Source organism: Choloepus didactylus, chromosome 24, assembly GCF_015220235.1.
Source record: "Choloepus didactylus isolate mChoDid1 chromosome 24, mChoDid1.pri, whole genome shotgun sequence".
NCBI lineage: Eukaryota > Metazoa > Chordata > Mammalia > Pilosa > Megalonychidae > Choloepus > Choloepus didactylus.
Genome location: NC_051330.1, coordinates 19,445,404 through 19,461,203, shown reverse-complemented (window position 1 = coordinate 19,461,203; position 15,800 = coordinate 19,445,404). Strand labels below are relative to the sequence as shown.

The following is a 15,800-nucleotide window of genomic DNA, read 5'->3' as shown; positions in this document are numbered from 1 at the left end:
TTCAAGACCTTTATTAGGTGGCCACTTCCTAAACTTTACACCCAAAGCACAAGCAACAAAAGAAAAAAGATAAATGGGAACTCCTCAAGCTTAGAAGTTTCTGCACCTCAAAGGAATTTCTCAAAAAGGTAAAGAGGCCAACTCAATGGGAAAAAATTTTTGGAAACCATGTTTCTGACAAAAGACTGATATCTTGCTATATAAAGAAATCCTACAACTCAATGACAATAATACAGACAGCCCAATTATAAAATGGGCAAAAGATATGAAAAGACAGTTCTCTGAAGAGGAAATACAAATGGCCAAGAAACACATGAAAAAATGTTCAGCTTCACTAGCTATTAGAGAGATGCAAATTAAGACCACAATGAGATACCATCTCACACCGATTAGAATGGCTGTCATTAAACAAACAGGAAACTACAAATGCTGGAGGGGATGTGGAGAAATTGGAACTCTTATTCATTGTTGGTGGGACTGTATAATGGTTCAGCCACTCTGGAAGCCACTCTGGCAGTTCCTTAGAAAACTAGATATAGAGTTACCATTCAATCCAGCGATTGCACTTCTTGGTATATACCCGGAAGATCGGAAAGCAGTGACACGAACAGATATGTGCACGCCAATGTTCATAGCAGCATCATTCACAATTGCCAAGAGATGGAAACAACCCAAATGTCCTTCAACAGATGAGTGGATAAATAAAATGTGGTATATACACACTGGAATACTACGCGGCAGTAAGAAGGAATGATCTCTTGAAACATATGACAACATGGATGAACCTTGAAGACATAATGCTGAGCGAAATAAGCCAGGCACAAAAAGAAATATTATATGCTACCCACTAATGTGAACTTTGAAAATGTAAAATGAATGGTTTATAATGTAGAATGTAGGGGAATTAGCAATAGAGAGCAATTAAGGAAGGGGGAACAATAATTCAAGAGAACAGATAAGCTATTTAACGTTCTGGGATGCCCAGGAATAACTATGGTCTGTTTTAATTTCTGATGGATATAGTAGGAAGTTCACAGAAATGTTGCTATATTAGGTAACTTTCTTGGGTAAAGTAGGAACATGTTGGAAGTTAGCAGTTACCTTAGGTTAGTTGTCTTTTTCTTACTCCCTTGTTATGGTCTCTTTGAAATGTTCTTTTTGTATGTTTGTTTTCTTTTTAATTTTTTTTCATACAGTTGATTTAAAAAAGAGGGAAAGTTAAAAAAAAAAAAGAAAAACAAGGAAAAAAAGATGTAGTGCCCCCTTGAGGAGCCTGTGGAGAATGCAGGGGTATTGGCCTACCCCACCTCGATGATTGCTAACATGAGCACAGACATAGGGGACTGGTGGTTTGATGGGTTGAGCCCTCTACCATAGGTTTTACCCTTGGGAAGACGGTTGCTGCAAAGGAGAAGCTAGGCCTCCTATGGTTGTGCCTAAGAGCCTCCTCCCGAATGCCTCTTTGTTGCTCAGATGTGGCCCTCTCTCTCTGGCTAAGCCAACTTGAAAGGTGAAATCACTGCCCTCCCCCCTACGTGGGATCAGACACCCAGGGGAGTGAATCTCCCTGGCAACGTGGAATATGACTCCCGGGGAGGAATGTAGACCTGGCATCGTGGGACGGAGAACATCTTCTTGACCGAAAGGGGGATGTGAAAGGAAATGAAATAAGCTTCAGTAGCAGAGAGATTCCAAAGGAGCCGAGAGGTCACTCTGGTGGGCACTCTTACGCACACTTTAGACAACCCTTTTTAGGTTCTAAAGAATTTGGGGTAGCTGGTGGTGGATACCTGAAACTATCAAACTACACCCAGAACCCATGAATCTCGAAGACAGTTGTATAAAAATGTAGCTTATGAGGGGTGACAATGGGATCAGGAAAGCCATAAGGACCACACTCCACTTTGTCTAGTTTATGGATGGATGAGTAGAAAAATAGGGGAAGGAACAAACAGACAAAGGTACCCAGTGTTCTTTTTTACTTCAATTGCTCTTTTTCACTCTAATTATTATTCTTGTTATTTTTGTGTGTGTGCTAATGAAGGTGTTCCAGGGATTGATTGAGGTGGTGAATGTACAACTATGTAATGGTACTGTGAACAATCAAAAGTACAATTTGTTTTGTATGACTGTGTGGTATGTGAATATATCTCAATAAAATGAAGATTTAAAAAAAAAGGTCATCATGAGGGCACAATATTTTTGCCAATATAGCCTAAATTCATAAATTCAATTTCATAAGGTAGAAACTTTGAAAAAACACAATATGAGGAATATTCTTCAAAAGGATGGTTCAGCAGTTTTCTAATATATCCAGATGTAGGAATAATTGAGATATATTCAGATGAAAGAGAATAAATATAACTGCAAAAGAAATGCCATGATTGATATGAAACTGGACACTATTATTCTTTAGTGCCTTTTTAAATTTCTAACATTATTATTACTATTAACATTTTCCTTGTTTGATAGGACATGACTGGGTAATTGTGGGGTGGGAACCAGTCCACTAGATGAGATATTTTTACTACAAGAAGGTTAATAAAATGATTGTGGTATTTTCCTGTGAATACATAAGGGTCTGTCTCAGTCCTTAAGTGAAATACCACAAGAATAATTTAAAAAACTGGAATTTAAAAACATTAATATAAAATTGTTAAAGAAAACTTTGTTATACAAGGAATATGAAACAGTGTTATATCAGTGATAAAAAAATAAAATAAAGACACTTCACACGTGTTGTTTCCCACCTCAGGAATGCACAGTGTCAGACCAGGGTGAGATTACACTGACATCTTTCATGGAATATGAGGAGAATGGTCACACTCAGTGCCACTTGGACCTACTCCATGAGCTTCAGCAAATTTTGGAATGGAGGGTTCAGGGAAGTTATCTTCCTTTGCTAACTAACATGCTTTCAAGTCTTGAAATAAATATGAGCTGCATTTGTGGTTAATCTCTCCCAAGTCCAGCACCATGTAAAAGGGGGACTTGGTTTTGGCATTTACATTTACATGTGTATCATTTTAACTGACAGAGCCAGGGTATGTTGGCTCCCAGAACAGGGATATCCCTTAGGCAACAATAATTCCTGTAGCAAGGAACAAACAATATTCAGTGTACACCATCATGCCTGCCCTCTGGGAGTCTCCATCCCTGTCCCCAATCATGCCCCCAACCCAATCAACAAAGAAAATATCATCCTCTCCATGTATCATGTGTTCTCTTCATCACAGGATGACCTGGACTGTCACTCAGCTTTTAGGCCCAGAATGAGAATTCTGGTAAGCATAAATAGAGCAAGAAACCCCATCACTAAGACAGCCATGAGCCAAAACTCATCTCAGCCATAAAGAGTGGACAGGACAGACACATCAAAATTTTCCTAATTTCCCTGACTTAAAGTAGTTACATTGACCACAACATCAGCATGCCTCATTGTAGGCTCTAAGTGAGCACCAAGGATGCTAGGCTGCTTGTCTTAGATCCAGCAGTAATTTCTGTGCCATTGGAAAAAAAAGGAAGGCCCAGCCTTGGCCAGGGTGACATCATCAAAATTCTGCCACCCCACACCCAACTGGAATTTCCCTTGAGCATCCCTGTATAGCATCATAGAGGGAGAATCAAACCCTTACCATACATTGGGGCTGCAAGTGACCCTTGGGTCTGAAGAATCAGCCTCAAATACATACAGCAAACTTCACAGGCCACAAAAGCTCCAACATTACCTGAACACTTGGGGATTCCATTATATTTAAGACAACAGGGCAGCCATTGGGATAGAGCCCTGTTTCTTAGCCACCTGATGCCTATTGTGAGGCCATAGAGGTTCAGCATTATTTGCACCTGTGCATTCCAAGTACCTGCCAGAATTCTAGGCCACCTTGGAACCTGAGCTGACTCTGTCTCCTCCAGAGTATCAAGCACCAGTGAGTTTTCTCCCCTGAGGTTCCTTAACTTGGTATACCCTGCTGTATATTAGGCACACATGGGTACAGGGATACCTATTTGGAGTAATGGGAAAGATTCAGAAACACTTGGTGTGGTGTGCAGCTGATTCTGCACTCAAGGCTCAGCAGAGAATCCTCTATTTGAAAATGGTTATGAGGGATTTGAATTCATGTAATTGGAACTAGATGACAAGAGGGGGAAACCAGCAAACCTAGGACTCTGCAGCAATAAACAATACCCCAAAGAAGATACATGGCCTGTATGAAAGTATTGTTTATAGTATTAAAAATCATTAGTCAAATGCCTTGAAGATAACCCATTAATGCAAAGTTATGCAATGCAGGAAGCAAAGTAGTTGTTTCAGATTACTTGCTTTCCTGACACTTTGCTTTGCTTTATTATAAAGTGGTGAGTTTTGATACTTGTGGATTGTTTTAGCTTATTGATAATGTTTAACATGAATTCAATACAATGAAAGAAACAAAAATTAAACATCTCATTTAAAAAATTACCATGAGGGCACAATAATTTTCTACCAATACAACCTAAATTCATAAATTCACTTTCATTAGGAAGAATATCTGGAAAAAAAAGTATTTGAGGAATATTCTTTAAAAGTATGGTTCAACAGTTTTCCAATATGTCCATATAAAGGAAATAGAGATTATATTCAGAAGAATTGGAATAAATTTACCAGAAAAAGAAATGCCATGTTTGATATGAGACTGGACACCATTTTTGTTTTATGCCTTTCTACATTTCTATCATTATTATTACTATTAACATTTTGCTTGTTTGAGATGACATGACTGGGTAATTGTTGAGTTGGGGGCCTAGGCACCTAGATGAGATATTGTTACTACAACCAGGTTAATTTAATGATTGTGGTAATTTTCCTGTGAATACATAAGAGACAGTCTCTGTTCTTAAGTGACACATTACAAGAATAATTAAAGAAAGTGACATTTTATAAAACCTAAATTTAAAAATTTTAAAGAAAACCTTATTTTACAAGGATTATGAAACTCTGCTAAATTGGTGATAAAAGAAATTTAAAAAAACACTTCACATAAGTTGGTTTCCCTTCTCATGAAGGCACATATTCAGATCAGGGTGAGATTACACTGACCTGTTTTCATGGTACATGAAAAGAATGGTCACAGTCATTGCCACTTGGGCTTCAGCACATTCAGGAACGGGGAGGTCAGGGAATTCTTCTTCCTTTGCTAATAAACTTGCTTTCAGATCTGCAACAATATATGTGCCACATTGGTGGTTAATCTCTCCCAAGTCCAGAACCATTTAAAAGGAGTACTTGGAGTGGGCATTCAGCATTACGTGTGTATCATTGTAACTGAGAGAGCCAGGTTATGTTGGCTCCAATGTCAGGGAAATCCCTCAGGGAAATGATAATTTCTGGACAAAGGAACAAACAATATTCAATGTACACCACCATACTTGCTCTCTGGAAGTCTCCATCCATGTCCCCAATCATTCCTCTAGTCCATTCAGCACAAAAATATCAGCCTCTCCTCATATCATGTGTTCTCTTCATCACAGGACCACTTTGATTGTCACTCAGCATTTAGGCCCAGAATGAGACTTCTGGCAAACATAAATAGAGCAAGAATTCACACCACTATGACAGCCATGAGCCAATCCTCATGTCAGCTATAAACAGTGGACAGGGCTGACACATCAATGTTCTCCAAATTTCCCTGACTTAAAGTGGGTTTTTGACTGCAAGTGTGCATGCCTCATGGTAAGCTCTGCTAAGTGAGTGCCTGGGATGCTCAGCTGCTTGTCTTAGAACCAGTGGTAATTTCTGTGCCATTAGAAAAAAGAGGCAGGCCCAAGCTTGGCCAGGGTCACTTCATTAATCTTCCACCTCCCCCAATCCTATTGGAATTTGCCCTTGAGTATTCCTGTATAGCATCCTCAAGGAAGAGTCAAAACCTCATCATCCATCAAGGCTGCAGGTGATCCTCAGGGCTGCAGAATCATAATCACATACCTACAAAATACTGTACAGGCCACAACACCTACACCATCACCTGCACACTTGGGGAGACCATTATATTTTCAGACCACAGGGAAGCCATTTTGGTAGACCCCTGTTGCTTAGCAACCTGATGCCTATTGTGAGGCTGGAGAGTGTCAGCATCATTTTTGCATTTGCATTCCAAGCACCCACTAGATTTCTAAGCTGCTTTGGAACCTGGGCTGACTGCTTCCTGTACAGTTTCAAGCCCAGTGAGATTTCTTCCCTGTGGTTTCTTAACTTAGGATTTCCTGCTGTATATTAGCATAGCTGGGTACAGTTACTCCTATTTGGAATAATGGGATAGTTTCAGAAACACTTGGTGTGGTATGTAGCTGATTCTGCACACAAGGATCAGCAGAGAAGCCTCTATCTAAAAGTGGAAATGAAGGATGTGAACACTTGTAAGTGGAAGTAGATGACAAGGGGGGAAACAGGAAACCTAGTAATGTGCAGCATTAAACAATGCCTCAAGGATGATTCATGGACTGTATGAAGAGTGCTGTTTATAATACTAGAAATTTTAATCAATAGCCTTGAATATAACCAATAAATGCAAACTTGTGCAATGTGGGAAGCAAAGTAGTTATTTCAGGTTACTGGCTTTCCTGAGACATTGCTTTGCTTTATTATAAAGTGGTGATTTTCCATACTCATGTGTTGTTGTAGCTTATAGATAATATTTAAAATGAATTCAGCACAATGAAAGAAACAAAAATTAAACTTCTCATTTAAAAACCAATCACCATGAAGACACAATAATTTTCTGGTAATAGAGCCAAAAATTCTTCAACTCAATTTCATCAGGAAGAACTTTTAAAAAAATCACAATTGGGGGATTTTTCTTTAAAAGGATGGTTAAGCAGTTTTCTAATATGTCCAGATGAAGGAAATAATTGAGATATATTCAGACGAAAGAAAATAAATATACCTGAAAAAGAAATGTCATGTTTGATATGGACTGGAAACTCTTTTTCTTTTGTGCCTTTCTACATTTCTATCATTATTACTATTAACATTTTGCTTGGTTGATAGGACATTGGGTAATTTTTGAGGTGTGGTCCAGGCCTGTAGATGAAATATTTTTTACTGCATCCAGGTAAATGTAATGATTGTGGTAATGTTCCTGTGGATACATAAGAGACTTCTCTGTTTCTAAGTGAAATACTACAGGAATAATTAAAGAAATTGACACTTTTTGAAATATAAATTTGAAATTGTTAAAGAAAACCTTATTAATCAAGGAATATGAAACAATGTTAAATCGGTGATAAAAGAAACTAAATAAAGACACCTCCCATGTGTTGTTTTCCCTCCTCATGAAGGCACAGGGTCAGATCAGGTTGAGATTACACTGACCTGCTTTCATGGATATGAGAAGAATTGTCACAGTCTGTGCCACTTGAGCCTACTCCCTTGTTTTTCAGCACATTTGGGAATTGAGAGGTCAGGAAAGTCTTCTTCCTTTGCTAACAAATTTGCTTTCAGATGTGGAACAAAATATGTGCTGCATTTGTGGTTAATCTCTCCCAAGTCCAGCACCATGTGAAAGGGGACTTGGGGGATTGCATGGCCTGGAATAAGGAGCCACTTGCAAGTCCCTGGGGCCATGTGCCAATACCAAGGACTTGTGGGTCAGTGGCAGATATAAACTGTGTCAGGACAGAACTGAATGATTAGATTTTTGCAGCAGCTTTAAATCTCCAGGGACACCAGGGACATTTGATTGTTAGAGCTACTCCCCCTCCCTGACTGCCCAGACACATGCCCCATATACAGGGTAGGAACACCAACAACACATGCAAGCTTGTATACCAATTGGACCCCACAAGACTCACTCCCTCACTCACCAAATAGACAAAGCAGGGGAGAACTGGCCTGAGGGGTACAAGTGGGTCGTGGATGCCTCCTATGTATTAGTTAGAGAATGTGTACTCCATGAAGCTGTAGATCTGACAAATTAAAGATAAGGATTTCAATCAGGCTACATATCCTAAAAGAACCCGATCAAGTTAAGCAAATGCCAGGAGACCAAAAACAGAAACATTTAAAGCATATGAAAAAACCAGATGATATGGATAATCAAAGCCCAAGCACTCAAATCAAAAGATCAGAGGAGAAACAATGCCTCCTCTTTCAGGGAGAGCCTCTTTTTAGTGTACTCCATGTGTACATGGAGTACACATGGAGTACACTAAAGATGAACAATGAGACCATGAACAATAAGATGAACAATGAGACCATGTCACAGGAAGTAAAGGACATGAAGAAGAGCATGGCACAGGATATAAAGGACATCAAGAAGACCCTAGAAGAGCATAAAGAGGACATTGCAAGAGTAAATTAAAAAAATAGATTATCTTATGGAAATTAAAGAAAATTTTGACCAAATGAAAAAGACTCTGGATACTCCTAGTGAAAGACTAGAGGAAGTTGAACAATGAATCAGTGACCTGGAAGATGACAGAACAGAAAATGAAAGAACAAAGGAAAGAATGGGGTAAAATTAAAAAAAAAATTGAAATGGACTTCAAGGATATTACAGATAATATAAAATGTCCAAACATAAGACTCATTGGAGTTCCAGAAGGGGAAAAGAAGGGTAAAGATCTAGGAAGAGTATTCCAGGAAATTGTTGGGGAAAACTTCCCAAATCTTCTAAACACCATAAATATAAAAATCATAAATGCCCAGTGAACTCCAAATAGAATAAATCCAAATAAACCCACTCTGAGATATATTCTGATCACATTGTCAAATATAGAAGAGAAGGAGCAAGTTCTGAAAGCAGCAAGAGAAAAGCAATTCACCACATACAAAGGAAACAACATAAGAGTAAGTAGTGACTACTCATCAGCCACCATGGAGGTGAGAAGACAGTGGCATGACATATTTAAAATTCTGAGTGAGAAAAATTTCCAACCAAGAATACTTTATCCAGCAAAGCTCTCCTTCAAATTTCAGGGAGAGCTAAAATTTTCCCAGACAAACAAATGCTGAGAGAATTTGCTAGCAAGAGACCTGCCCTACTGGAGATGCTAAAGGGAGGCCTACAGACAGAGAAACAAAGAAATGAGAGAGACACATGGAGAAAGGTTCAGTACTAAAGAGATTCAGTATAGGTACATTAAAAGATGTTATTAGAGTGAGGGAAATATATATATATATATATGACAAACATAAAGGATAAGATGGCTGATGCAAGAAATGCCTTTGTGGTTATAATGTTGAATGCAAATGGATTAAACTCTCCAATAAAAAGACATAGATTCACAGAATGGATAAAAAAATGAAACATCAATATGTTGTATACAAGAGACTCATCTTAGACACAGGGAAACAAAGAAATTGAAAGTGAAAGGATGGAAAAATATTTCATGCAAGCTACGCCAAAAGAAAGCAGGTGTAGCAATACTAATTTCAGATAAAATAGACTTAAATGCAAGGATGTTATGAGAGACAAAGAAGACCACTACATACCAATAAAGGGGGCAATTCAACAAGAAGAAATAACAATGATAAATGTTTATGCACCCAATCAAGGAGCTACAAAATCCCTGAGAGAAACACTGGCCAAACTAAAGGAAGCAACTGATGTTTCCACAATAATTGTGGGAGACTTCAGCACATCACTCTCTCCCATAGATGGATTAACCAGACAGAAGACCAATAAGGAAATTGAAAAGTTAAGCAATCTGATAAATCAATTGGATTTAACTGACATATACAGAACATTACATCCCAAATCACCAGGATACGCATTCTTCTCTAGTGCTGATGGAACTTTCTCCAGATTAGATCATATGCTGAGACATAAAACAAGCCTCAATAAATTTAAAAGAATTGAAATTATTCATAGCACATTCTCTGACCACAATGGAGTACAATTAGAAGTCAATAACCATCAGAGACTTAGAAAATTCACAAATACCTGGAGGTTAAACAACACACTCATAAACAATCAGTGGGTTGAAGAAGAAATTGCAAGAGAAATTGCTAAATATAAGGAGATGAATGAAAATGAGAATACAACATACCAAAACCTATGGGATGCAGCAAAGTGGCACTGAGGGGAAAATTTATAGCACTAAACACATATATTAAAAAGGAAGAAAGAGCCAAAATCAAAGAACTAATGGATCAACTGAAGAAGCTAGAAAATGAACAGCAAACCAATCCTAAACCAAGTAGAAGAAAAGAAATAACAAGGATTAAAGCAGAAATAAATGACATAGAGAACAACAACAACAAAAAACAATAGAGAGGATAAATAACACCAAAACTTGGTTCTTTGAGAAGATCAAGATTGACAAGCCCCTAGCTAGAATGACAAAATAAAAATGAGATAAGACCCATATAAACAAAATAATGAATGAGAAAGGTGACATCACTGTGGATCCTGAAGAAATTAAAAAAAAATATGAGGATACTATGAACAACTGTATGGCAACAAACTGGATAGTGTAGAGGAAATGGACAATTTCCTGGAAACATATGAACAACCTAGACTGACCACAGAAGAAACTGAAGACCACAACCAACCAATCACAAGGAAAGAGATCCAAGCAGCCATCAAAAAGCTTTCCACAAATAAATGCCCAGAGCCCCATGGCTTCATAGGGGAATTCTACCAAACTTTCCAAAAAGAACTGACACCAATCTTAAACTCTTTCAAAACATTGAAGAAAATGGAATACTCCTGAACTCATTTTATGAAGCTAATATCAATCTAATACCAAAACCAGGCAAAGATGCTACAAAAAAGGAAATCTACTAGCCAATCTCCATAATGAATATAGATGCAAAAATTCTCAACAAAATTCTTGCAAATTGAATCCAAAACACATTAAAAAAATCATACACCATGACCAAGTGGGGTTCATTCCAGGCATGCAAGGATGGTTCAATATAAGGAAATCAATCAATGTTTTACAGCACATTAACAAATCAAAAGGGAAAAATCAAATGATCATTTCAATAGATGCTGAAAAGGCATTCAACAAAATCCAACATCCCTTTTTGATAAAAACACTTCAAAAAGTAGGAATTGAAGGAAACTTCCTCAATATGATAAAGAGCATATATAAAAAACCCACAGCCAGCATAGTACTCAATGGTGAGAGACTGAAAGCCTTCCCTCTAAGATCAGGAACAAGACAAAGATGCCCACTGTCACCACTGTTATTCAACATTGTGCTGGAAGTGCTAGACAGGGCAATCTGACAAGACAAAGAAATAAAGGGCACCCAAATTGGAAAGGAAGAAGTAAAACTGTCACTGTTTGCAGATGATATGATCTTATATCTGGAAAACCCTGAGGAATTCATGATACAGCTACTAGAGCTAATAAACAAGTTTAGCAAAGTAGAGGGATACTAGATTAATGCACAGAAGTCAGTAATTTTCTATATGCTAGAAATGAACAAACTGAAGAGACACTCAAGTAAAAGGTACCATTTTCAAGAGCAACTAAAAAATCATGTATCTAGGAATAAATTTAACCAAAGATGTAAAAGACCTATGCAAAGAAAACCACATAACTCTACTTAAAGAAATAGAAAGGGACCTTAAAAGATGGAAAAATATTCCATGTTCATGGATAGGAAGGATAAATGTCATTAAGAAGTCAGTTCTACCCAAACTCATCTACAGATTCAAGGCAATCCCAATCAAAATTCCAACAACCTACTTTGCAGACTTGGAAAAGCTAGTAATCAAGTTTATTTGGAAAGGGAAGATACCTCAAATTACTAAAGACACTCTAAAAAAGAAAAATGAAGTTGCAGGACTTACACTCCCTGACTTTGCAGCTTAATATAAAGCCACAGTTGTCAAAACAGCATGGTACTGGCACAAAGATGGACATATTGATCAATGGAATTGAATTGGGAATTCAGAGATAAACCCCGAGATCTCTGGACAACAGATTTTGATAAGGCCCCCAAAGTCACTGAACTGCGTCACAATGGTCTTTTCAACAAATGGGGTGGGAAAGTTGGATATCCATATCCAAAAGAATGAAAGAGGACCCCTACCTCACAGCCTACACAAAAATTAACTCAAAATAGATCAAAGATCTCAATATAAAAGAAAGTACCATAAAACTCCTAGAAGATAATGTAGGGAAACTTCTTCAAGACCTTGTATTAGGTGGCCACTTCCTAGACTTTACACCCAAAGCACAAGAAACAAAAGATTACATAGATAAATGGGAACTTCTGAAGATTAGAAGTTTCTATACCTCAAAGGAATTTGTCAAAAGGGTAAAGAGGCAGCCAATTCAATGGGAAAATTTTTTGAAAACATGAGATGCACACAGGAATATCAAGGAGAGAATTCCAGATTACCATTAAAGAGCATTAAAACTTAAAAAAATGTATATATATGCAGATATATACCTATACATACACTGAGTACATTAGACTTATTTGAAGTATCTAAAATAGAATATATTAATGAATAAGTTGAGAAGAGAGAACTCTCAAAGATTAATGATGTCTGTATTAATTGGTGCAACCTATTTAGAATATAATGTGGCATAATATTAATTCTGTTAAGCTCTGTTATAATTGAGTGAATGCCCAAATTCAGTGTGTATCTACTGATTCATGATGTCTGTCCCTTTTCCGTTAGCTACAGATCTTCAAAATGGAACCCAAGCTGATGAAGAATCATAAACCAAAAGTCAAAGACAATACAGATAATGGCCAAGAATACTATAGCTCTTTAATCTACACTTTTCCTTCCTTTGTCTTTAAATTGTATGAGCCAGATATATGTCAAAACTTTATACCAATGGGGTATTTGTATACAATCTTCTTACAGGGAAGAGAAATAATATATTAATAATACAATCTACCTCAAGCATACTATACTAAAATTAAAAATTTGAATAGACAACAAAAAATAGGCATGCATTATGGATGTGTAAAATTTTTTTCTTTTGTAGGCCACTGAGGCTAAGGATCATAAAGTAATGTATAATTTCAAATAAAATAGTGGGTAAATTTATGGAAAGGGAAATATCATTACTGTTACATGTTCTAATTAACCCTTTAAAATTGACACATTCCATTTATTTTCCTTTCCAATAGTTATAGTATACTTTATTTCCAATATGGATTCTATGTGAGAATATATTCATTGCCCCATTCTTCTTTAACAAGGTTGTGCTTCTTTAACTGCTCAATATTTGAGAAGCAAATAAAATCATAGAACAACATATGACTATAAATACAGAGCTGCCCTCATGAACCAAATTTTACCAATCCTCTTACTGACAATGGGATTTTGTTCTTCCTGCTCTGACAAATTTAAACTCCAAAATTTCTTTTTTCTAAAAGGATGTGTAGAGGTGATATTTCTAACCAGACACAGAGAACAAATTAAACCTGTAGCAACTGTAACATCTGAACATAGGAAAAAATGGAATATAAGCATTTTTGAACAAATGTAAATGACCTATGCTCTGGCCTGTGGGGGCTGTTCTGCCAGGGAGACCAAAGTAAACACCATGAATGAAGTGAGACATACATCTTGTTATAGGAACTTACAGGAGTAAAGAAAAAACTCAGTCAAACTGCTCTGATGGTGGCCAGTTAAGGGCTCAGTGTGAAAGTACACTGCAATTAGGCAAGAATCAGCAAGGTCTGTTATAGAGGCCTGAAACAGACATTCCAGTGAGTGTGAGGTAAAGGGGTCTTGTTACATTTAGATTAGCTACATGCTAAGATAAAAGTAACAATCTCAGTTCTGGGAACAAGCAGACCTTGGAAAGGTTTAGTTAATAGAAGTGGAGATGTGACCATCTCTCCATTTGAGGGGGCTGATTACATTTTGATTAACTGCTCCAGGTAATGCAGGCTGCTGTGTGCATAAGTTTCACAGAATTCTAGGGAAAGGCCCAGGCTCTAGGATCCCACAATCTTGATATAGCAGCAGTAGGACCTGAATGTGGATCAAATGGCTGAAATTCAACAATGATTTGCCTGTCTATTCAAGATTAAATAAGTATTTTCAGTAAGCATGTTCATGTCATATATACTGAGAACCCTTTGGTATAATTTTAGTCCAAGTAAAACACAATTAACTGGACCTAACAGGAGAAATGTTTGATTGTATATAGGGTAAAAAAAAAAACACCACAAAAATTTAAAAATTAAACCCATTCATCTACACTATAAAAACAGTGAACCCTAAGTTAAACCATGGATCAGAGTTAATAGTACAATTATAAAAATGTGCTATCACCAATTGCAACAAATATTCCACACCAATTCAAGGTGTTAATAATAGGGTGGTTTGTTGGAATACCTATTTTATGCATAATTGTTCTGTAAACCCACAGCTTCTCTAATAAAGAAAAAGTACACATATCTTTTATTCTGAATGAAAACAGCATTAAAATATTAGTCAATAAGTAGAAAAATTAAATCCTCAGTGATGAAGACAATGAGATGGTATTCATGAATTGATATTTATACTATTTAGAAAATGACATATGAAAGTTGGTATCAAATGAGCAGGGGAAGCAATCTTAGGTAATAGGCTATATGGATGTGGAAATAGGGATTGATGTTTTGGACATCTTAAAATTCAGAAAAATGGGGCCTTTAGCAGAGAGAATGAACATCTAACATTTAGTCCTGGAATGTTGATTTGGAATTTGCTTAGCCTAATCATATTAACACCAACAGTACTCTGCCCTCATAAAGCTACCTTGTGCAGGCTTAAAATATCTGAGGGTGACTCTGGGCAATATTTGTTAATTGAAACCTAGAGGAAAGTGTATCCTATGTGGATTGATGGGATGAACTCAAATTGTGGCAGCTCTTCTACATTTCATTAAACAAAAGCTCGCAATCCATTTAGCTCCAATGTATGGAGATCCTAATCAGCTCTCAGTGGGCCCATTCAAGGTTTTAAACAAACATCTCAAAACTGAAAACCATTGGAATAAATACAAATTTTGAATAAGAAAGAAGATAAACATTATTTAAATGACTGCAAATGCACAGAGACAAGAAGACAATGGGACATTGTAAAACCTTTAGTTTCTATATACAAAAGTTTATGGGATGACTTTGAATCTATCTGTATTTGTTATCAGAAAATAAATCACAGTCTTAAAAATGCTAGAATGCTAAGGGTAATTATTTGCATGTCTTTACATAATTTTAAGCATTAAATATCATTTAAGATAATTTGAAAAGAATTATGATCATTTTTCATATTATGGAATTAAGATACACATATGTGGAAAATATGCAAACAGTAAATGATCATCTTAATTTTAAAATAAAAGTGAATTTGATGATATAAAAATTACAAGGGAAAAAACTAGAAAAATCATTTAGGTTAGAAAAATTTAATTCTCTTGATTGACATATGGATTATTGACATAATCCATACACATGGAGGGTACATTAATTAAAATACACACTTAGAAACACCAGTATACAGCTTCATAATGGAAAATACTGTATTTATGTGCATAGGCAGGATAGCTGCAAGCCCTTCACAGAGTAAACTCCACCCCAAGGGAAAATCTTAAAAATATGGAATGCTTCATGAATTCACATGTCATCCTTGCATAGGGGACATGCTAATCTTCTCTGTATCATTCCAATTTTAATGTATGTGCTGCTGAAGAAAATACCATAAATTCATTATCACCTTAGGCAACAGGAGAGAATTCACACTGGGGAGAAACCATGCCTGCCATCTATGTGAAAAAGACTTCACTGATATTTCTACCCTCAAAAGACATGAGAGAACTCATGCTGAAGAGAAACCATATGTCTGCCTT

At 36.7% G+C, this 15,800-nt stretch overlaps 1 non-coding gene across 1 annotated transcript; it reads right to left on the bottom strand.

Annotated features, from left to right (window-relative positions):
* Positions 1 to 15,543: 15,543 nt before the first annotated feature.
* Positions 15,544 to 15,650, bottom strand: LOC119520145. The gene has a single exon (XR_005214138.1). It is a non-coding gene; the product is annotated as a U6 spliceosomal RNA (small nuclear RNA).
* Positions 15,651 to 15,800: the final 150 nt, after the last annotated feature.